The sequence below is a fragment of the Canis lupus genome, chromosome 31 (assembly GCF_048164855.1).
Source record: "Canis lupus baileyi chromosome 31, mCanLup2.hap1, whole genome shotgun sequence".
Taxonomy (NCBI): Eukaryota; Metazoa; Chordata; class Mammalia; order Carnivora; family Canidae; genus Canis; species Canis lupus.
The window spans coordinates 7417673-7442956 of NC_132868.1; positions in this window are offsets into that span (position 1 = coordinate 7417673).

A 25284-nucleotide genomic window follows, 5' to 3' on the forward strand; every position below is an offset into this window, starting at 1 on the left:
TCTCCCTCCCCCTCTGCCCTTCCCCAGCTCATGCTCTCTAAAAAACAAACAAAACAAAAACAATAATAATAACAAAAAACATTCATTAAAAGATTCCCAAGGTTCTCTGTACTGCTCCATGAACCCATCAAACAAATGCAATTTTTAGTATAAAAACTATTTGGCAGGGGAAAAACTTAAAAGCATTAAACTACTATTAGTAACCACTTCTAACTCTTCCTGCTAAAATAATTTTCTGTATCTCACATCAAATCAGTCAATACTCTGTCAAATCCTTATAATATTAATGTTCTGAGACAGATACAAACTCTCCATGATTATATTCAACATAGTTTTGTGCCTTAATCTAGAAAAATATTGTTCTTCTTTTTATTTGGATGGCGTCTCAGAGAAAGCAGGATGCCATCTTAATTAAGGTTAAGTGCATGTGCAAATGGGCCTGTGCAGTTTCCTCTCAGGTGTGCGAACTTGGTCTTATTGAGCCTGGACTTTAAACCAAGTGGGTATGATAGAAACCAAGAGACAAAGCAGTCCATCTTGTAGAGCCTCCCTCTTGCCTCGCTGCCCTTAAAAATGACAGATTAGGGGCACCAGGGTGGTTCAGTTGGTTAAGTGTCCCACTCTTGGTTTTGGTTTAGGTCATGTCCTGGGTTCCAGCCCTGTGTCAGCCTCCATGCTCAGCAAGGATCCAGCTTGAGATTCTCTCTCTCCCTCTGTCCCTCATGCTCATGCTCACTCTCTTTAAAATAAGTAAATCTTTTTTAAAATGACAGATTAGAATCTATTTCTTTTTTTTTAATTTATTTTTTATTGGTGTTCAATTTACCAACATACAGAATAACCCCCAGTGCCCGTCACCCATTCACTCCCACCCCCCCCTCCTCCCCTTCCACCACCCCCAGTTCGTTTCCCAGAGTTAGCAGTCTTTACGCTCTGTCTCCCTTTCTGATATTTCCCACACATTTCTTCTCCCTTCCCTTATATTCCCTTTCACTATTATTTATATTCCCCAAATGAATGAGAACATATAATGTTTGTCCTTCCCCGACTGACTGACTTCACTCAGCATAATACCCTTAACAAGGCAGGAAACAACAAATGTTGGAGAGGATGCGGAGAAAAGGGAACTCTCTTACACTGTTGGTGGGAATGTGAACTGGTGCAGCCACTTTGGAAAACTGTGTGGAGGTTCCTCAAAGAGTTAAAAATAGAATCTATTTCTTTATGGAGGTGTGAAAAGTCCCTACTGATGGGGTCAGGTAAAGAACTATATTAAATATGGTTTTGCTGGACAGTAAAAAGTAAACAACATCCATGCAGTATGCATGGGTGTTGTTGTGGAAAGAAGGATTTGGGGGAAATATGAAAGACTTTGGAAACACATAAAACTACTTTACCTTGAAAAATAAAAGCTCCAGAGCATGGTCATTCCACTGAAACTTTACAACCAATATCTACTGATATTAGTGTTATCATAGCAAAAACTTTTTTCCTTATGATACCAGCAGCAAGGACAGATATGGGTATTACTTAAAAATCAAACAAATGTTTTCATTGGAAATAAAAAGTTTAGTATTTAAGAGCGGTATAAAAAAATAGCGAGTGCAAACATTGTGTGTTTATCTTCTCAAATAATTCAGGAGACAATAGTTTCCAGGGAAAGATAGTTTAAGAAGCTTCACTGACTGTTTTATGGAAATGGTGCTTGCAAAACTTTTTTAAATAATTATTTTAAATAACCAGTAGTTATTTTAAATAACCAAATCATTGTTTTGTTATAATGCTACAATCAATTTTTATAGTCGAATCCAGAAATCATTATTCAACTCATTAACTGCCAAAGGTTCTGAAGCAGGACTCTGTATAAGTAAATGCTACTCTAATACAGGTTTGGTTTTTCAAGTCATTTTATTCCTTTTAAAGATGTTTTCCCTGTCAAGTGGATGCCCTTATTCTTTGAACAAAGGGACTGACAGGAGATGGAGGAGGGAGAGTAATGTATCCTACAGCCTGAGAAGGCACTTGAAGACAAAAAATAAAAAAATAAAATAAGCAAGGCACTCCATACTGTTTACACAGAGTTGTATTTAGGGTGTATTTAGGGTAATTATCTGAATTCTCCACAGCTTCTCATCCAAGTCCAGACTCTCACCTCCAGCTTTTGTAGAGTGAGGGGCATGGTGATGAGGTCACAGGATAGTTCACTGCAGTGGGGCCTTCTGTGCACCACTTTAGGGAAGATCAGAGCAAACCTTCCCGCCTTCCATTCAGGACACACATTAACCTTCACAGGGCCTGGAAGACGGAGCTCTGAGCAAAGTCATTGCCCAGGATGAATGGGATGAAGGGCCAAAGATGGAGTCAGTGCTGTCAGCACTCCTACAGCAGCTCCTAGGTCAACCTGGAGCATTTGGAGTCTCCTGTGTAGGTATTTTCCATCAGTGTCTGTTTTGGAGTATCCACCTGATGTCTCATTAGCTGTGTAGCATCTAGCGCTTGGGCATTTGGTATCTTTGTCACCTGGAGGACCATCTGTCACACTGACTTATGGGTTTGCTTCCACCCTGACACCAAATTGCAAAGTCTTCCTCTTCCCTAGTGTGAGGTCACATTATGGGGAGGTCTCATTAAGGTCAGACAGTCCTGGAAGTGGGAATATAAGAGGAAGTGGGCCCAAATGAAAGGATGTGACATCAGAAGATGAGGCAACTTGGAGTCAATGTTTCAGGGGTGGTGTCGTTATCGATCATGACACTGGAGGAAAGAAGGCTGGAAGAGGGGGAGAGCAACACTGGACTAACAATATCCCTGCCCACTATCCTGCAGGGAGTCCTACCCACCACTCCCATGGAAGTTGTTATGGTCGGCAAGTGTGGAAGGGTGTGGCCAGGGACTGGAAAAGTGAAAGGAGTATCATGTGAAGATGGCAATGGCTGGAAAAGGTAAATGAAGCCCCCAAAACTCCCCAGAGCTGAAGCAATAAAGTAAACCATGTGGGGGCTTTTTTGGGGGGTAGGGGAGCTGACATGTTATTTGAAGTTTAAAATGTCAAAAAATAACTTCCTTAGGTGGGAATGTATGTTGGAGCAGCTACTATGGAAAACAGTACGGAAGTTCTTCAAAACCTTAAAAATAGAACCATCATATAATCCAGCAATCCCACTTCTGGGTGTTTATCTGAAGGGAAATGAAAACATGATACCAAAACCATGTCTGTATTCCCAGGTTTATTGCAACATCATTTACAGTAGCCAAGATATGGAACCAACCGAAGTGTCCATAGTGGGTACATGGGTAAAGACCTGTGTAGCTGCACCTGTGGGCCTCAGGCAGTGAAGCAAGCATCTGACTCTTGATTTCAGCTCAGGTCATGGTCTCAGGGTCCTGGGATGGAGCCCTGGGTCAGGCTCCACGTTCAGCGGGCAGTCTGCTTGAGATTCCCTCACTCCCTCTCCTGTCCCGCCCCTTGCTCTCTCTCCCTCAAATAAATAAGTAAATCTTAAAAAGAAAAAAAAGATATGATAGATATTCTTCAGCCTCGAGAAGGAAGGAAATCTAGACATTTGGGACACAGGGATGGACCTGAGGACACAGAAACAGAGACCAGTCAGGACACCTGGTAGCTCAGCGGTTGAGCGTCTGCCTTTGGCTCAGGTCATGATCCTGAGGTCCCGGGATCTAGTCCCATGTCGGGCTCCATATAGGGAACCTGCTTCTCCCTCTGCCTGTGTCTCTGCCTCTCTCTGGGTCTCTCATGAATAGATAAAATCTTAAAAGAAACTAAAAAAGGAAAGAAAGAAAGAAGAAAGAAAGAAAGAAAGAAAGAAAGAAAGAAAGAAAGAAAGAAGGAAGGAAGGAAGGAAGGAAGGAAGGAAGGAAGGAAGGAAGGAAGGAAGGAAGGAGAAAGAAAGAAAAGAAAGAAAGAAAGAAACAAGAAAGAAAGAAAGAAAGAAAGAAAGAAAGAAAGAAAGAAAGAAAGAAAGAAAGAAGAAAAGTGGTTGCCCAGGAGCTGGGTGGGGGGAGGGAGAGCTGGGAGGAGGAGTTGGAAAACTGGTAAAAGGGTAAAAATTTTCAGCTACAAAATGAATAAGTTCTGAGGATCTAATGTAAAACATGGTGATTACAGTTAATAACACAATACTGTATAATTGAAATTTGCAAAGAGAGTAGAATTTAAATGTTCTCCCCACAAAAAAAGAGAAAAAAAGAGATCAATATGTCAGGTAACAGATGTGTTCATGAACTAGGTGATGGGAACCCTTTTACAACGTCTATGTACATTAGATCACACAATGTTTAAATATCTGACATTTTGTCAGTTATACCTCAATAATATGGAAAAAACTAAACTGTAAAAAAATCTGCAGAAAAAAACTGAGAGAACCAAAAAGCAGGAAAATAGACTCCAATCTCAGAAAGCAACTAGATTATATAGTCACTGGATGGTCTAGATGTGGGAGGCTGTTCATACTTCACTTTTTCACAGCATTTACATTAATTCCTCCAGGAGTTGTTCCCACACTTCTTCTGTATGTCTTCAATTCTTGGCTTTGCTTTATCTTTCCTCATTGTTTCCTGATTATCTCATGCTCAGGGATGCTGATAAGACAGACTCTTAATTTTACCAGGATGACATTTAAAATGACTTCATGATGAATCTCCCAGGACCTCTCTACAAATCTTAACTGTGATTAACGGCTCCAAATTTTAGTGCTTAGGACAAAGATGATAATGTGGAACATTTTGTTTGTTCCAGGCTGTTAAAATATGAAAAAAATTAACTTTGACCTCCTTTCCACAAGTCTCTTGAGGTTGTTGAAATTATATGTGTTTATAAGTTTTGAGTAGAAAACTGTGGGAACATTGTATGATCTGTACCTCTCAGCTACAGGAAGAGCAGACTATCTCTCTTGAAAATTGCCAGAATCATTTTTCCTAATGAAGTGATATTGTTCTTCTTACCACAGTATTAAGCATCATTTTCTATATCTAAACTATAGAATCAGGGGATCCCTGGGTGGCGCAGCGGTTTGGCGCCTGCCTTTGGCCCAGGGCGTGATCCTGGAGACCCGGGATCGAATCCCACATCAGGCTCCCGGTGCGTGGAGCCTGCTTCTCCCTCTGCCTGTGTCTCTGCCTCTCTCTCTCTCTCTCTCTCTCTCTCTCTCTCTCTCTCTCTCTGTGTGTGTGTGACTATCATAAATAAATAAAAATTTAAAAACAAATTAAAAAAATTAATAAATAAACTATAGAACCAGAAAGAGCCTAGCAGTCCAAAAAGTACCACTAGTGGCAGCTAATTGAGTTTCAACACTCTCTAATATAGAATCTCAATATCATGGCATCCCACAAAGGTTAAACTATGCTTCTTATAATTCAAGTCTACCTGGTAAAACTGGTTAAAATATGCACTAAAAAAGAAAGCAGAATCCTAAAGACTGAGCACTAGTGTGCACGGGTGAAGGGCAGTCTTCCCAAGTCTGGATCACCATCCGACTGTCACTGGATGGACGCAACCCATTCATCTCGAACGGATGCAGGATGGAGAAACATGGGGCATCATTTTGGCTCAAAATCAAACAATTCTCTGCACTATACAGGAGGAATAGTGAAAACTGGTCATTCGCTTGTTTGTTTTTAATACTTGCTGATGACAAATTTCTCAGATGAGCCACTGAACTTGGACTCAATCACCTCATTATAACAAACTGCTTCTATTAGAGCCATGACAAAATAATTTTTTCAAGAAGGTACATGAAGTCTTTGTTTCTCCATTGATAACAAATGGAGACCATTTTGACTTTTTAGAAAAGGGGCCTATGCTCTTTGATATCTATTTACTAGCTTATATGAAAAATCATGAAATTCTTATTGCTGCCAGTTACAGAGGCATCGGTAGCTGTATTTAAGTTACATAAATAATGCTTAAGGTGACTATTTATTGAGGATAAATTATATTGGGCATTTTTGTAGTGCCACTTTAATTAGAGATACTTTTGAAGTTAAGGAGAGCACCTCAAAAATAAACCACCTATATTGTATAATATAGCTAACCGAGTTCTTTAACACTGTTAGCATCCTAAGAGCTGTTTTTGAAAATATTTTGGAATAACGTGGTTTCATATTGCCTATATGCAGATAATGGTTTTCTTGTGCCAATACTACAATTATGATTTATGAATTCAGTTTAGCCAGAATTGTTGACTTTCTTTAAAGCTTTATGTCTCATTAACCTGAGTTTTAAAAATACTTGTACAGGCTAAACATATTGAGTAATCGATAGATAAATCAAATTAACAACCTTATCCTTTCCATATGGAATTCTAGTTAGTTTTAAAAAGCCATTATATTTATCATTCTAATAAAAAATAGCTGAAAAAATATGCACACTATTACATAGCTACTGAAATTACTGAATTCTGGGTATATTTTTCTCACATATTGATTCTGGCTTTCCCTGCCAGTTCTTCTGTATGTCTTTGGGCAATTACCTATGACTTAATATAAGCTGATGCACTCATAATGAATTGCAGCATCTCATTATCCTATTGGAAAAAAATAATTTTTCCCAGATGTAGGCATTTGTCAAAATTTAGCAAATATACACTTATGATTTACACGTTTCATTTCATGTAAATTTTATATAAAACTATAAACAAATGTTGAAATCTAGCTAATGATATGCATGCAGAGTATTTAGGAAGATGTATTTACAGCAATTGACTTTGAAATGCATAAAAATGGTTTGATGGAAAGATAGAAGGGTTGATACACATATGGGAAGTTGATGAACAGTAGAGTAAAACATTAATGGCAGAAAATAGATTCAGGCTCTGAGGGGCTTCGTTAGAAAAGTATTTCAACTTTGCTGAATGTTTGAAAACTTTCCAAATAAAATTCTAGTGGCAGGGGGATCCAATTCTCTAATACTTGTGCTCTGTTAATAGCCTTGTTCTCACTGACATCTAGTGCTTCATCAGCCCTGTCCACTATTCCTATAATGTATTAACCAAAGCTGGCCACTTCTGCTCACCTCCCTTCATCCAATCCATCTCTGGGTATCATCATCTCTCACTGGATTACCCCCAACTGGTCTCCTTACTTCTGCCCTTGACTGCTTAGATTCTCCCCTACAGAGCAGCTAGAGAGACCTTTCAAGAACATAAATCAGATTGCATCTGCACAATTGCAAATAATATCTCCTTTAAGTCAATGGATGATTTACAGCTCTCACATGCGATTTCTACAAAGAGCATCTGGGACAGCTGTTGGCTTGCTAGCCCCTGATAACCCATGGAGACACTTCCTGGTTGTCAGGTTTGATTTGCTTTTATGGTCTTAATATGAATTGAAACAAAGGAATTGCTTTTTCAAATGTTACAAATACATTGAAATATGTTTCTAACTGATGTGCAGGGGATATATAGACATTTTGGGTACTAGTTCTTTGTAGCTTATGTGCATCACAAAGGTCTTCTCCAGCTTACACTTGCTGTTTTACACTCTTAATAGTGTATTTTAATAATACACTTTCTTAATTTGAATATATCCATCTTTATACTTTATGGTTACTGATTACTATGACATATTTAAGGAATCTTTGCCCCCAAATCATGAAAATATTCTCCCCAATTGTGTTCTAGAAGACTCATTGTTCTACTTTTTCACTTTTAGATCTAGAATTCACTTGGAATTGATTTTGTCTACAGTATGGGATAAAGGTCAAGATTCTCTCCTTTTTTAATCTATATGGATATATAATTGATAAGGACCCATGTATTGAAAAAAATTATCCTTCATCTGTTGCTCTCAAGTACCACCTTTGTCGTGTGTGTGTGTGTGTGTGTGTGTGTGTGTGTGTGATAGCTTGGATTCTATTCTCTTGCATCAGTCTATTTGTCTACATCAATGTCATAATCGTTTTATTTATAGTTCCCTTTTACTAAGTCTTGATATTTGTTAAGTATTGCAATTTTATTTTTATTTGTACAGACATCTTAGCTCTCTTAGATCCATTACATTTTCACATGAATTTAAATCAATTTCTGTTTTATTTAATGTTATGTCCTAATTTTTTGTCATTGTCTTAGTTCCTTTTTTTTGTAGTGAGTGTACTAATAAATGTCCCACTGTGTTCTGCTTTGACAACATTCTGAAGATTTTGAGAAGCAGTTTTCTAATTTTTGTTCATTTATATATCATTTTTAATTTGTCATTAAATTTCTCTTGAAAAAAGGGCTATTTTGAAATGTATGTTTATAAAATTTAGAATATTATTTCCCTACTTTCTTATTATAATTAAGCTTTATTGCAAATGACCTAATGATGGAAACCTCTTCTCTTTTGGATTGCAAGAAAGATGTTTGATCATTTTTTCAACAATCCATGGCATGGTATGTAAGTAACTTTATTCTTATGTCACTGAATATAAAGTAACATATGTGCTATTTACTTACTCAGCTTAGAATTGTAGAATTGTTTTTTCAATTCTTAGGATTCTCAATACGTTTGCATAATTTATTAACCTGAGTCTCCAAGGAAAATATGTTGTGCTTTCATCAAATTCTCCTTGCAGTTCCCTTAAATTTGGTCTTCGATATTTTAATCTTATGTTAGTAACTGAATAAAGTTAATGACTGATATAACTTTTGGAATACTGTTATTTTAATAAATATAAAATAATATGCTTTTTCTTTTAGATCTTGAATTGCCAGATTTCCTTTCTTTTGCTTTTTGTTTTTTTTATTGATCCTTTCTTTTTATCTTTTGTTTATGTAGCAGATGTAGAATTTTATCATTCTGTAATCTTCATTGGTCACAAGAAAGTAAGCACAAGTTAGTGATTGCCAACATAAATCAATATTTTTTAAACAAAATCTATGAAATAATATAGAAGCAATGTAGTCAAGATTTTGTTTTCACTCATTTGTTGGCATGGAAGTATCCTAGCCAACCATTATCATGTCAATACTTTTATATTACCTTTCATTGTTCAAAGCAAGGTACCAGAAACATATGCTAATTCAGATGCATTGTTGGCAGACCCATTGTCAGGTAGACCTATAATATATGACTATTGAGAGTAATAAAAAAAAGCTGTGAATGGCTGGCATTTTTAATTGTGCCTAATTGATCATCATGTATGTTTCATAAAGTCAAATAATATTTTTCCACTGAAAAAGAGTAAGAAATTACCACTTTTGAAAAATAGAGCAGAAATGATAAGGAGACCATTTTAAGCTATTTAGAAATGAGAAATAAGAGTAATGAGAGAGAAAAGTACAAACATAATGAATTTGGTTCAATAAACATAAGCTGAACATTTATGTGTTCTTGGTGAGTGAGTAGTGCGAAGTACAGACAGGTGAGTGAGTAGTGCGAAGTAAATGCAGGTTCCGGCCACATGTACCTTCCTCCAGTGAGCAAAATGCAGGCAAAAGCAGGTATTGAGTGGCTGTGAGTCAGTGAGTTCACAAGGTAAAAATCTGAACGAAGGTCTCGCAGCTTGATATAGAGGAAACCCTGACAGCTTTTGAGGTTTTAGAAATGATACGATAATCATAAATGTACAGAAAGTTAGAATACTATTTTTAAGAGCTCTTTAGCTTCTTTATCATTTTGGGCACACAAATGCACACACAGACTTTCTTCTAGACTTCTGTGACTTTTTTCTTTGAATTTATGGGTATGGTTAAGTGCTCATAAGCGACCTCACTTCCCAATCCTTTTTGCATATAGCAGTGGACCAGCAGGTTTCTCTAGAACATTCTTAATCTGATCCTTTGGTAGTGATACTGTGTTAAGTGGGATTCTGAAGTTTCATTGTGTGATATACTTAATTATTGTTATCAATTAACAGTTAGGATGAGGGTGCTTGCTACTGGAAGCTGCTAAGCAGCCCTGTAGATGTTATCTCTCATCTCAAATATACACTCTATTAGGAAAGAGACTTCAGTTTGATTTTAAAAAAGATTTATTTATTTTTGAGAGAGAAAGAAAGAGAGAGTGGGAGGAGCAGAGGGAGAGGGAGATAATCTCAAGCAAACTCCCTGCTGAGCACAGAGCACTATGTGGGTCTCCATCTCACAACCCCAAGATCATGACCTGAGCCAAAAATCAAGAGTCAGACATTTGACTGAGCCCCCCAGATGCCCTCTCAATCTTCTTTTTACCTCCAGTATGTGAAACCAAGGCTTTGAACAATAAACATTCATGAAATGAAAAAGTCAAAATTAATTTTATAATGAGAGGGATTTTCTGATGCCTCTGGAGGACAAAATCTGTATTATTTTGTTTGGCTGGCTATAAGACAATACCATAGGCTGGGTGGAATCTTAACCAGCAGAAATTTTTGTGCCATAGTTCTGGGGACTATAAGTCCAGGATCAAAGTATGGACAGGGTTGGTTTCTGGGAAGAGCACCCTTCCTGGCTTGCAAACAGCTTTCTTGTGTCTTCCCATGGCCTTTCCTCTGTTTTTACACTTTGAAGAGCACTGTTCTTATTGAATTTTGGCTCTATCCTTACTGTCTCATTAACCTTAATGACCTCCTTAAATACCACATAAGGTTGAGATTCATGGACAATACATCACAGCCAAATCATAATTCTCCTATAAAGTTTTTACCAGGACAACCTGAGAGATTTGATCACGATATCTTAAACTTCCATGTATCTCAGTAAGCATTCAAAAAAATAGGTGTCATTCATCAGAGAACCTGAAAGTCGAGTGTAAACCAGGTTAAAATGTTTTATTCAATTAAGAAATATTTTTTAAAGAGTTTATTTATTCATGAGAGACACAAAGAGAGAGAGAGGCAGAGACACAGGCAGAAGGAGAAGCAGGCTCCATGCAGGTGCCAGATGCGGGACTCGATCCCGGGACTCCGGGATCATGCCTTGGGCCAAAGGCAGGCGCCAAACCACTGAACCACCCAGGGATCCCCAATTGAGAAATATTTTAACTTAATATAGTTACTTATAATTTAAAGGAAATTGAGAATAAAATCATTATATAGGGAAGAAATTATTATGTAATATGCATAATTAATATGTAAATATGCCAAACATGTATAATTTGTAAAAACTCTATCATTTCCTTTTCCAAGTGAGATATATATGTAAAGATTTGCAAGAATGATTTTTATCTCAAGGAAATCTCAATGACACAGTGCTAGGCTTTTTTTATGGTGTATAAAACTTTAATCATTTGACATTTTCCAAATACTTCAATGTTGAAGTATTTACACATGAACATCCAGTCATCCATTTATTCAACAAGATTTATTGAGCATTTACTGTGTTCTCAAGCAGCCAAGCCAAGACCCAGTGGGACAGAGGCATGTGAGAAATGAGCCATATTCTCACTAGTAGTCTCGTGGGAAAGTAGACTTGGAATGGCTTCATTTGTGTTCACATCTAATTCATGTTCTTCAAGAGATTTAGAGTTTCAAATTTAACTTTACATCTAGCTATTTACTTTCCTATGTATTATATTAATTTGTGATATTGTCAATGGATCTATTATGTTTTCTATTTGCTTCATATATATGAATATGTATAAGCTATTAATTATTACAAACTGATTATTGATTGTATAACATACTATTTTCTAAATAACTTATTATTTGTTTTTTTAAGAATTATTTATTTGAGAGTGGCCTAGGGGAGAGAATCTTCTAGGAGACTCCCCATGGAACATGGAGCTGAATGTGGGGCTCAATCTCATGACCCTTGAAACCATTACCTGAGCTGAAACCAAGAGGCAGATGTGCTTAACTGACTGAGCCATCCATGCACCCCATAAATTATGTTATTATTTGTAGTAATTTTCCATTCATTCTTGTGAATTTTTAAAATATAAAATCATATTACCTTCAAATGTATATAGTTTTATCTATTTTATTCTAAATCTTGTGCTTTTAATTACATTCCTCTGTGTAATTTTATATATGTGCCTACATACACATATATGTACATATACCTACATATACATACCAACACACATGCCAATTCCTATTTTATTGAGTGTTTTAATATAAATGTGCGTTAAAGTTAAAAGTCATAAAACACATTTTCTGCATCTATGTAAATGACCATAGAATTTTCCCTTTATCTCTATTAATCTAATGGACTATATCAATAGATTTCATCATATGGACTCATTCTTACTCCTGGAATTTATCCCAGTGAATCATGATACATTTTTTCTTCAACGTATTCTTTAACATGCTTTTGTTCATGTCATGTTGAGGAGGAAAGTTCTTCTTTTCTTTTCATGTTTATATAGAGGACACTGACTTTCACTCAACCATCCAAAAATGGCAATAATGAGATGAATGCATCTAGTTTTCTTTTCCACATTTTATAATTTGTTTCCTAAAACAAAAGAAGGAATTGTTAACCACATTGCATTTGTTCACCAGTGGTGAGGATAGTGTGTCTCAAAGCAAGAAATAAGACAAGTTCTTTCTCTTGCTACTTGTTTTAAGGATGGAGGGATAAATGAGTGATGGGCATTAAGGAGGGCACTTGTGATGAGCACTGGGTTTTGTATGGAAGTGATGAATCCCTAAATTCTACCCCTGAAGCCAAAATTATACTGTATGGTAACTAACTAGAATTTACATTAGAAAAAATGAAAGAAACAAACAAAAAAAATGGAGGGATAGATAAGAAATACTGTCTGTTTCCCTTTCGGGGCACATTTCCAGAGCATCTGGAGAGAGCTCAGCGGGTAGACCATACTGGGGAGAAACTGCTATTACATTAACCTGCTCTTTCTCCATTTTGTTCTCTTCCCTTTCTACTGAGCCTCAAAAGTAGACTAACCCATTTTTTTTTGTATCATCTTGCATTTTTCCATCAGTGTTTTATAGTTCTCAGAATACAGGTCTTTCATCTCTTTGGTTAGGTTCATTCCCAGGCATTTCTTTCTTTTTGGTTGTAAATGGGATTATTTTCTTAATTTCTCTTTCTGCTGCTTCATTATTGGTGTGTAGAAATGCAAGAGATTTCAGTACATTGGCTTTTTATCCTGCAAACTTACTGAATTTGTGTATCAGTTCTAGCAGTTTTGGGGTGGAGTCTTTAGGGTTTTCTATATATTGTGAAACAGTGAAAAATTGTACTTCTTCCTTACCTATTTGGATGCCTTTTATTTCTTGTTGTCTAATTGCTGAGTCTAGGGCTTTCAGTCCTATGATGAATAACAGTGGTGAGAGCAGACATCCTTGTCTTTTTTCTGATCTTAGGGGAATAAAAAGCTCTTCATTTTTCCCCATTGAGTAGATGTTAGTTTGCTAGTAATTTACTGAGAATTTTTCCATATATGTTAATCAGTAATGTTAACTGGCCTATTCTCTTTTTTATTGGTATTTCTATGATTCAGTCACTGTACAAAACAGTATGTAGGTTCCTCAAAAAGTTAAAAATAGACCTACCTTATGATCCAGCAATCACACTACTAGATATTTACCCAAAGAACACAAGAATATTAATTCAAAGGGATACATGCACCCCTATGTTTATAGCAGTCTTTTTTACAATATCCAAGATATGGAAGCAACTCAAGTGACCATCAATTGATAAATGGATAAAGAAGATGTGATATATATATAGTATATACATTTTATATTTATATAATAATATTCAGCCATAAAAAAACAAAGTCTTGTCATTTGCAACAACATTGATGGAGCCAGAATATAATGTTAAAGGAAATAAGTCAGAGTAAGACAAATACTATATGATTTCCCTCATATGTAGAATTTAAGAAACAACACAAACAAAGGAAAAAATAAGAGAGAAAGACAAAGCAGGAAACAGACTCTCAATTATATAGAATAATCTGATGGTCACCAGAGGGTAGGAGGTGGGGGGATGAGGGAAATAGGTGACAGAGATTAAGGAGAGCACTTGTCCTGATAAGTATCAGATGATGCATGGAAGTATTGACTTACTCTCTTGTACACCTGCAACTAAACTAAACTGCTGTATACCTGAATTAGGAAGCAAAGTAGATTTCTTAACTCTTCTGATACTCTGTGAAAAACCATAGCAACAAGTTTTGCTTCCACCTAGCTTTTCCTCCTGTTGTCAAAAACATTCAATTGTTCCTAGAATTAATGTGCTATAGTTTCTGATATCGTTAGCATCCAGCTGATTCTACTCTAGCTATGTTAGCTTTTCCTTTATAAGCCATCTTTTGTAATGTACATGTGTCATACCTAATAAGAGAAAATGTGGATTCAACTGATCTCTGTAATGAGCATGATTTTTAGTGTCTTCTCATAGTTAAACTAGATTCCTACTAAATTGATTCACATCTGGAGACTCACTAGTGAAGGATCTCTCAGAGTCTGCCTCTGAAGAATTTTATGCAAATTGCAATAGTTTACATTGAAGTGTATTTTATTTTTTAAAAAATTTTTATTTATTTATGATAGTCACACAGAGAGAGAGGAAGAGACATAGGCAGAGGGAGAAGCAGGCTCCATGCACCGGGAGCCTGACGTGGGATTCGATCCCCGGTCTCCAGGATCGCGCCCTGGGCCAAAGGCAGGCACTAAACCGCTGTGCCACCCAGGGATCCCTGAAATGTATTTTAACGTAGTGGAGTTCACCACATATAAGAAGCCAAAGTCAAGGGCAGCTCCGGTGGCTCAGCGGTTTGGCGCCTGCCTTTGGCCTGGGGCATGATCCTGGACGACCCAGGATTGAGTCCCACGTCGGGTTCCCTGCATGGAGCCTGCTTGTGTCTCTGCCTCTCATGTGTGTTTGTGTGTGTGTGTGTGTGTGTGTGTGTGTGTCTCATGAATAAATAAATTAAATCTTTAAAAAAAAAAAAGTCAAAAAGAATTGGCTGTCTTTTAACTTGTTATTTGTTTTCCTGAAAGGAACAAGTTTAGAGAAACTGAATTTTCCTAGAGCTTAATATATCTAACTTAGCTTTGGAATGTACCAAAAAAAAAAAAAAAAACCAAAACTCAAATTCCCTTTCGTACATTAGATCAAGCTAATTAATGTGTCCTTGTCTTGTGCAATTAGAGGTGTAACCATTTGTAAACGTATTCACTTGCCGCTTTGTAACAATTTATACAAGAACTATCTCGTTCAGTGATGATCAAGGAATCCTGGCAGCCTGAACTTCAATAAGCTCTCAGTTCTGGGCTTCACTGCGCTCATCTGGCTCCGTACCTCAGCCCTCAGCATTGTCTGGAGGCAGGTTCTTCCCTCCACTTGCAGAATGTTTCCTGCACCTATCCTGTCCTCGCCATCCTTCCCCTACCTAGTCTGTGCCTTCGGATCATAATCCTCAACAGGAAAAAGTGATTGAGAATCCCTCATCATGCATCTAAATTGGTTTGCCTGTAAATTACACACAGACGCTACTCTTTTCTGGACATTATGAAACAAGTACAAAGGTTGACAGCAACGAGGATGAGTTGAGAATAAATGTGCAAAAAAACCCGAAAATGGTCCTAATCTTCATAGATCGGCCCGTGCACCTCAATCCTCCTTGCCCTCCCTCTGCTCTGCTTTTTCTCCTGCTCCACAAGCTCTGCCTGGCAAATCTGGGCTGTCACTTTGATGTCATCATATCCCCACGCCAAATATTTAATAATTTCCCCCAGGCCTGCAGATTGATTTCAAATTCCTAAGCTTGGAATTCAACAACTTCTGAAATGAAGCTCTGTATTCATTCTCGCCTTAACCACACTGACCCCAGGCAGCGGGTGGCACAGGCTGCCCAGCCTGACTCTTGGTACCTGAGGCTCCCAGGTACCTCACCCCGCATAGGCTCCTACTCTTACTTCTCCACTGAACTTAGACTTTACCCTCATTAAAATGACTTTTCATGATATATGAAATACACGGTGTCTTATACCCATATGTTGCCTCTATTCCTGGAAAGAACTTTGTTTTGTGCTAATTTTACAGTTGCCTAGACATTGATATGAGCTGGCCGGTTAAAGACAAAAAGTAAATCAAGGGGAGATATGTGCTTCTCTTTCTGCTAATTCCTGTTCAAGCTTGTACTTTCCCTTAGATTTCTAACATGAATAAAGTATACAATCCAAATAAATTTTTTGTGTGGAACTGGGTTTCTACAGGAATATTTTGCTCATGTGCTGGGATCACACAGTATCTTCCATTTTATTGCATTTGCTAAAAGAGAACATTTATCTAAAAGAACAAGTAAAAGCCAAAACACATACATTATCTAAGGTAGATTATTTTTAAATTATACATATTTTAGAAAAGTATACATTTTATATGAAATTCATAGCTCCAAAAAGGCCTATTTTTAGAGAAATAATATTTTATTGAGACAACTATATATGTGAGCTTTTTATTATTTTTTTCCATATCTTTCTTTAAACTTCTCTAGAGTAATATAAAAAGCAATAAAGCCACAGTTGGGCAGTCTGTTTTCGTGACAGATTTCTCAAAAACATGACATTTTGTTTGCTGTATTAAAAGGCCTAAATTTGAAAGGCATGATAAAGGACTGAATAGAATTACTTTTGACTCTGTAACAGTATCAGAATTCCCAGGTTAGGAACGCCTGGGTGGTTCAGTGGTTTAGGGCCTGCCTTCAGCTCAAGGTGTGATCCTGGAGTCCTGGGATCGAGTCCTACATCAGGCTCCCTGCATGGAGCTAGCTTCTCCCTCTGTCTGTGTCTCTGCCTCTCTCTCTCTCTCTCTCTCTCTCTCTCTCTGTCTTTCATGAGTAAATAAATAAAATCTTTAAAAAAAAAAGAATTCCCAGGTTAAATGGTGACGTTAGCATCAGATACTGCGATCATAGCAAATAACATTTAGGGTTGAATAAATTTTCCAAAAAATCTATTTTTCCACTTTTCTCCCAGTAGAAATGACAACATCTCATGTTTTAAAAGTATACAAGTTAAGACAACATTTTCAACATGCATGCCTTTGCATGAACTCCCATAATGTATCCATTCCTGAACTGATTTAGCAATTGTCATGGGAGAGGAAGAATGAAGAGCAGCCCAGATGACTACAGGGTCAGAATGTGACCAGACAGTTCAGAAACATCAAGTGGAACTGCTGATCATTTCCTGTGTCATGTGGTGTAAAATTCCTTCCCCCAATTCCCTACAGAACCATAGTTGAGGTCCATAGGTTAAGAAGAGTCTTTAATTGAGAGGGCTCTTCACAGCCCACTTGGAGAAGAATTGAGGCGGAGGTCTGAGTCACTGAAGGGCAGTCTGGAGACCACAGAAGCACAAGAATAGAATCCCAAATGATGGGGTCATGGGATTGGGGGTCCCTGGGTATCTGAGGAAAATTGTGAAGGCTTTGGACTTCTCATGGAATTTGAGGAATTCCTTTATCTCCTGGAAGGCTGACAAAACGTCAGCATCACGGTACCACATGCCCACTGCTTTGTATGTCCTGACATACAACAAGCAACACTCACCTCACCTTTTCCAGAAACAAGCACAGTGCAGAGAAATCTCAAAATAAAGACTATGGCAATTCTATTGTCACCTACCACAGAGAGGACCAGTGAGGAGCTAGATCATATATAACTTGTAGGTATTTTCCATCTGTGGTCAAGTATTATTGTTAAGCTTTTAAGATCCACAATATAAAAGTTCTGTTTATGGAAATCAGAGATGCTATTCTTATTTTTACAGTAAGGCACGGAATCACTTGAATGAAATTTGTTTGAGCTAAGGAAATTCTAGGATTTCTCAAAAATGGCATGGCTTGTGTTTTGCTACATCATTTGCATATGCTGGAATTTTGACAATCCGTCACACACCTATAAATTCTATTTGCAATTGTCCAAATCTCCTAAAACATAAAGAATGTATCTACCTCGTAATGTTGAAAGACAGCTAATCAAAGTGAAAACGAACAATGAGAAGGGGTATTAAGTGTGAATTAAAATATGTGTCTACTTTAAGTTTGATTTTTAAAAAGCTTTGGAGACCCCTTACTCCATGGTGGGGCATGGAGCCCCAGGCTCATCTGTGACATTCAGCATATACAAGGGTATGGGACCATGGGAAAATGGGAATGAGAATATATAGAATGCCCATATAGAAAGACAAATAGCCTCTGGATAATTTTTTTAAAGTGTGAGATACATGTTTAAATACATGCCTTCTCCCCATGTTACATGTGTCACAGGCACAATTAATCAACCCCAGTCATATATTTTCGATCATGAGTTTCACTTTATTGATATCATTGCACATACTTTGCTCTGACAAAGTTCTACTTCCACCTGACAGTAGGAAAACAAAATTTTATTGAATAATAAATGAGAATTGATCCACTAGCTTTTCCAGGCACTATGATTTAAACAGTCTCAGCATGGGGTGCTTGAGTGGCTCAGTCGGTTAAGCATCTGCCTTTGGCTCAGATCCTGATCCCAGGGTCCTAGAATCCAGCCCCGCATTGGGCTCACTGCTCGGCATGGAGCCTGCTTCTGCCTCTCCCCCACTGCGCTCTCTCTCACTCAAATAAATAAATAAAATCTTAAAATTAAAAAAAAAAAGAAGTCTCATGAAGGAATATATATTGTCACAACTAAAATTCATTTAATTCAGGTCTGGATTGACATTTGCACTATGAAGTCCCCCAGTCCCCAGCCAGCTGGCCTGTCTGCAGAGAGAGGCTGTCCTTGGCCTTGGTGTGGCTGGGTCCCACCAGTGCTGGGTCAGGACTGAGCTTGGTGGTGATTCTTCCCCATGGCGGCCTACACAACCTCCCAGATGCTTCATTCTGTGGGCTCCAGGTGTTCCCAGAGTTATAGGCCAGGCACTATATACTAATGTATTTGCTGTATTACTCCTAGGGGACTATAAAAACAAGAATGTGTTATGATGAACTACCATAAATCCATGGTAACTCTATTTTTATTAGTGCCATGGTGTTAACCAATATTCCCTATTTCAGTAGTTGAAATTAGTTTAAATCGGAATTCTCGTAAAGAGTTTGGCAGCATAAACTCTCAGCCATAGAAAAGATGGAAAAGAGGATCACAAAAATATAAATGCATCTATATACTCACAATATATAGATATTAGATTGCTGTTTTTTTCTTCAGTTGCAAACATTTTTATCTCATGATTTCTTCTCATTTCTAAAGGCCAGATAAAAGATATAAAAAGCAATATCTTGGGTTTGTTTTTGAGACTTATACTCTTCTCAATTCTTGAAAAAAATGAGATTTTTGTGAATTGAATGTAGTAGAAGACAGCAAAGGAGATTTAAAATAAAAAATCAATTAAAAAGATAAAGACTAGAAGAACAATTAAAGATACCTAATACATGAATGATGTAGTTGAACACTGAATTTAGGGAAATATATTAGAACATAGAATTCTACAGCCGGCAAATGTCTAGCCTCACATGGTAGAGACACAGTCCCTGAGCCACTAGGAAGGAGCTAGAAGCCCCAGTATCCATTCAGCCCAACTTACATTCCTGGGCAAATCAGCCTGACCTGGGAAACATGGGCCCGAGAAATGGGACCAGATCAGAAGACTGGATTTTGATCAAATCACCTACCATCTTAAAAGTTATTTGTCCAACTGCATAATGGAGATAGCAAGTATTTTATTGGCTTTGGGAAGATTAAATGCAACACAATAATCAAATGTCACTGTAAGGTGGCAAGATAAGTAAAATCTAAAGCACACATGTTGACATGGAAACATGAGCTTTTCCTGAAATGGAAATCCTAGAAGGGCCACTAAATTGGTTCTGGGAACCAATTAACATTAACTGACCTGGTACAGTCTCAGAAGACCATGACCTTCCTCGGGACCTAATGGACCCAAGGTGAGCTGGGTGTGTGCTTCTCACACACTGACACACATTGGATAGATGTGCGCCCATTGTGTGTTGGCTTGTGAGTTGAAGGGGAAAAAGGATGAAAGGAGAATTTCTATTTATAGAGGGACAGTTGCCAGCTAGGCACCTGCCTGGGCACACAGGAGATGTCACCTTATGTAATTTCACCTTGATTATAAATTTGTGAGCAAAATTTTATCCCATTTCACAGTGGAAAAACAAGAGAGATTAAATTACTTGCCAGAAATCAAACTGTTCATGAGGCAGTCATCAGTATAAAATCACACTCTTGCTCTAGTGATCCAAACTATATATACATACATAGATGCATGTCTCTGTGTCCCCCGACTCCACAGCTTGCTCTGGCAATTCTCCTCCTCATCTGTCTCCCTTTATTACAAAGGTATCTCCACTTTTTCTTCTCTAATTCTCACTTGAGGACCAATTCAAATCAGGTCAAATTACTACTTTAAAGCTATTTAGAAGAGCCTCTCCCCGTGATGCCACCAGCTCAACACATCATTATGTCCATCATCTTCATTTTGCTTTCAATTGTTGATTGCTATTTGTTTCTATTTTGTTTTACAATTGTGTAAAATATTCATTTGGTTTCATAATTAAATAAATAAAAGAAGTTCTATCTTGATCTCTGTCCCCTCCACCCTCTATCTTTCCTACGGATAACCATTCTCTTTTAAATTTTGCAGTATATACTTCCTTTATTTTTTCTAATATAAAATGTGTCTGTATATACATCTATATTTGTACATGTGGGTGTATATCATTATACATTGTGTGTATACATATAAAAATATGTGTATGTGTGAGCATGTGGGAGGCATATATATGCATGTATATAGATAGGTATCTTCTTTTCTTAGGAGAATAGCACCAAACCATACATACTTTAATCATTCAACCTGGAAATCCTTCCACAACATTATATAAATGTTATTCCTTATCTGTTTCTATGGTAGCATAGTACTTTATTTTGTGGATAAACCATATTTTAATCCACCAGCTTCCTATTATTAAAATTTGAGTGGTTTCAGATATTTCGTTATTAGTTTCTGTGTGCCTTTAATGGAAATCACTAGGTTATACTTAGAGTGCATTCACTTTGGAGAAAATATGTATGTTCTCTTAGCCTGATCTGGATACAGGAAAAGAAGAGAACTTTTTCCCCATGAAAAATAATGAGCAAAATAGTTGTGCATGGAAGCAGCTCCAAATCTGAGAGTCCACTAACTTTGGCTTTCAGATTAGTTATTTGTGAAAACATTCAGCGCAGCTCATCTGTATGAAGGTGAGCCACAAACACAGAAACAATCTTCACAAAATGATCAAAATGATCTATTTTCATCGTTACTGGTAGATACATGAGAGTGTGCTTGAAAAACTCAGGAAATCATCATCCTCCCGAGGTGGACACTGCAGACTGTAAAGGTTAGACAATCCTGGACACACCAACTAGTGTGACAACCTTCCAGTAAGTGATGTGTGTGTGCTTACCAGGCTTCAGGGTGGAAATAACTTCACTCATAAAGAGTTAAAGCAAGGATTCAATGCAACAATGTTTGTACATCATGAGTCATAGCCCTTGGAGTAGAACAGGCACCCAGTAAATGCCAAATTATTTTTCCATCATCTACATTGACAAAATACTGTTCTCAAACCACCTCCATGAATCCTTGGTTTTACAAACGTGGGTAGGTCCTTTCAATTAAACCTTTCAGCCTGATTTCTTTAGCTGACTTTAATTACTTGAGCAAATGGTAGCCATTAGTGTTTGCGCACTTTAACTCATATAATCTTTCAGAAACATCTCAAGAACTTAGACTCCAGCGAGAATAATGATCAGACCAGTGTCAAAAGGGCCAGAATAAAATTTTCAAATATGATGATCCTATCTGTATCAAAGCCTTGGAACTAGCTGGTGAATCCACAGTGTTTATTTTACATCATATTTTGAAGAATGTCTTCACATTAGGTATTAAAAGGAAATCTACAGTGTTTTGAACAACATTTATTTATGTAGAACACATTCCACAAAATTGATTAGAATGATTTATTTTCATCACTCCGGTTAGATATGTGAGAATTTACTTGAAAAACTTAGAAATCACACTCTGGTCTTTTGGAAGTTGTGGTTTAAAAAGTAGCTGGTGAGAACAAGTCTTTGGGGAAGGTAGGTTAAGAGGTCATACAGTTTTCCTGTTCTACTTGGGTGAGAATTTTCATTAAATTAGAATTCTATATGAATCCCTGGCAGGTATTATAATTTAAATTGAATATTACTACAATGTTATATAAGGTATATCTCATTTTCTGAGATTTTCCTTGACTCTGTCCAATATATTTCAGTTATTTTCACTAAAAAATCATGACCTATGCAATTAAAGTAAGTCTACTGAGTACTATATTTCAATATTAAATTTCTGTATGGAGACAGAGCTGAATGACAGCCACACATCAGATCCTAAAATGATTTCCAGGTCAGAGAAGATGTTCACAGAGTCAGCTAACTTAATGCTCAAGTTGACTCCCAAAACTTTGTAGTTAGTGAAGATTGACAAAGATTTTTCAGATTATGCTTAAAATTAAAACTGTAGTAAAATGTGTTTCTTAAATTAAACAAGATCTTATAGTTAGCAAAACATCTAACCTGTAATGGTAAACTCACTAATTTGATGATCTTTCTTTAAAAGCTGAAATACGGGATCCCTGGGTGGCGCAGCGGTTTAGCGCCTGCCTTTGGCCCAGGGCGCGATCCTGGAGACCCGGGATCGAATCCCACATCAGGCTCCCGGTGCATGGAGCCTGCTTCTCCCTCTGCCTCTCTCTCACTCTCTCTCTCTCTCTCTCTCTCTCTCTGTGACTATCATAAATAAATAAATAAAAATTTTAAAAAATTTGAAAACAATAACAAGGGATTTATTAGATAAATGAAATTAATGCTTCCTTAAGTTAAAAACATAAACATGACCCAAATCCAAAACAGGTTGTAACTAAACAAGAAAAAGTGGCTATTTACTTGGGTAACCTGGATGGTCTGCAAACCAGTAAGGTCCAAGAATGAAAAACAAAAACGCTCAAAATACCTTCAGAAAATCAGTTTGCTGTCCATATCCTTTGATTTATGGGTCTTATCTCCCATCATTACAAATGTCATTAATACTTATTAAATGACTCAGTATTTCTTTAAAATCAAAATTAACATTTAAATACTTATTAGAGAGACTGCAATACTATTCAGCTTACATAATCAGTGGGCTTTCAGCCAGAACATAAAGACCTTTGAATGGGAAGAGCAATTCCTATCAACCTTTTATATTTCTTGGTAAAATCCTTAAAACTTCTCTCTTTTCCAGCTTAAGCCTCTTCTTTCATCTTGTCTCCTGATTGAGAACATGATCACAAACATTCTTTTTATTTTTAATTCCCTCAATTTCTTTTGTTTCCATTTTGAAAATGGTTTCAAGTATTTAAGATAATATTGCATTTAACAGAGTAGCTCTACATCTGATAGAGCATCTCTAATAAGAGTATGACCTTCTTAAATGAACATTTGGTTGACCTTAAAATATAAGCTTCATCTCTCATGTAAACAAATTTCATCCAGAAGATCACTTTATCTTTTTAGGGGATATGAAAGAAATTTAAAATCTCACTCAAATTTCCCACTAATGATTCCTCTGTTGTGCTCAACACTATATAATAATTTTTCTCTATATTATATCTTTGTTATCTTTTTACTATGTTTCATAAAATTCAAATGTGCTGCTGTTAAAACTGGCTCTATTAGGGCCATTACTGCACAGGTAAATGGAAGAATGCTAAAAAATTGACAGATTGAAATAAGAGGACTCACCCCAATGGTAGAGGACATTATATGCCCAGTTGGGGCTGTAGAGTCAGCAGTGGCAAAATGCAGCAGGCTATTTCAAGATTTAATTACTGCACTTAAAGCCATTTATCACAGGACAGCTCAGCAATCTGTTCACAATTTAAAGAAAAAATACCACATTCACCAGCCATCGCAAAAATGAAACTCCCATAAAAAGTAAGAAAAATATTCATTAGTGTCACTGCTAAAGCCTCGGGAAATATGGTAGGAAAGAAGGATATATTTCAGAAATGTAAAAGAAGGAAGAGCAAAGGATGAAAGGAAGGAAAGACAGAGGGAGGGAGAAGGAAGGAGGGAGGGGGAACTAAAATATTGTGATATTAGTATTTACTCAAAAAGTAATAAAAAGTCTTAAAGCACTTCATTTTAAATGATTCCTACGTATTCACTCTGGAAACCAATCATGCAAAGTCCTAGAATTTTTCTTTGTCTGAGTTTTGCATTATTGAAATTTCAGTGCCATATTGTCCTTAGAACAGAGACACATAAGTTGAAAATATGAAGTCAATCTGTATCTCAACTTTGTGGCCCATTTCCTCCCAGAAGTAGAACAATTCACCACGGCTTGAAGAGATATTTCATAACCCCCACATTACCAGGGCCTAACAGGACAAAAGTTCTTTACTGAATGAATAGATATGTACAATAAATATCTACCTTCATCACAGGATAAGAGAATGAGAGTATGTTTAAAACGACCTTATTGAGGTATGATTGACATGTATAAAGCTGGACACATTTCTATTCTTCCTTCTTTTCTCCCTCAATGAGTTTATGAGTTCATATAATGAGTTTATATATATATATATATATATATATATATATATATATATATAAAACTATCACCACCAAGGCCATAGACATATCCAACTGAAAGAGTATTTTCAATATTTTAAGGCTTTTAATGAATTTTTTGAAACTGTTGATCGATGTCACAATTTGTTATTTATATTTTCTTAATTTAATAGGAATCTTAAAGTAATCAAATAATATGGTGAAGTATAAAGCAGACAGGGAGTACCCCAGTACATACTGTCTCCCCTTAGGAAACAAATCCTGACAGTTTAGATTTTATTCTTCTACATCAGAATTGTTTCCATATGTACAGTAGTTACATATGATTGATTATGTTTGTGTCTTTACACTAACCTCTATGTAAAAATTATATTATTTTTACAAAAATAGATGACATACAGTCTGCTGCTTATGTTTTTTTAAATCCTGATATATTGTCAATTATCCAATTAATTCAATTCCAAAACTTTTGCTGAGGTACAATTTCTAATGGGAGTATCACTGACCATTAAAGGCATCCACCCAGGCGCCATATACTTTGGTCTCTTTGGAGGGTAAACAAACCCAGAGACCCCTGGGAACATTGACTTGCCTCCTCCCTTAGTCCTACCCAATGGCCAACCAGAGAGTGGTACATTTCCATGAGTGGGATATGGGGCAGGTGATACAGAATCTCCTAGCCCATTACTGAGGTTAAACCAAAGTTCTGCATTGGATTATTTGCTGTCCCTATATTAATTAAAT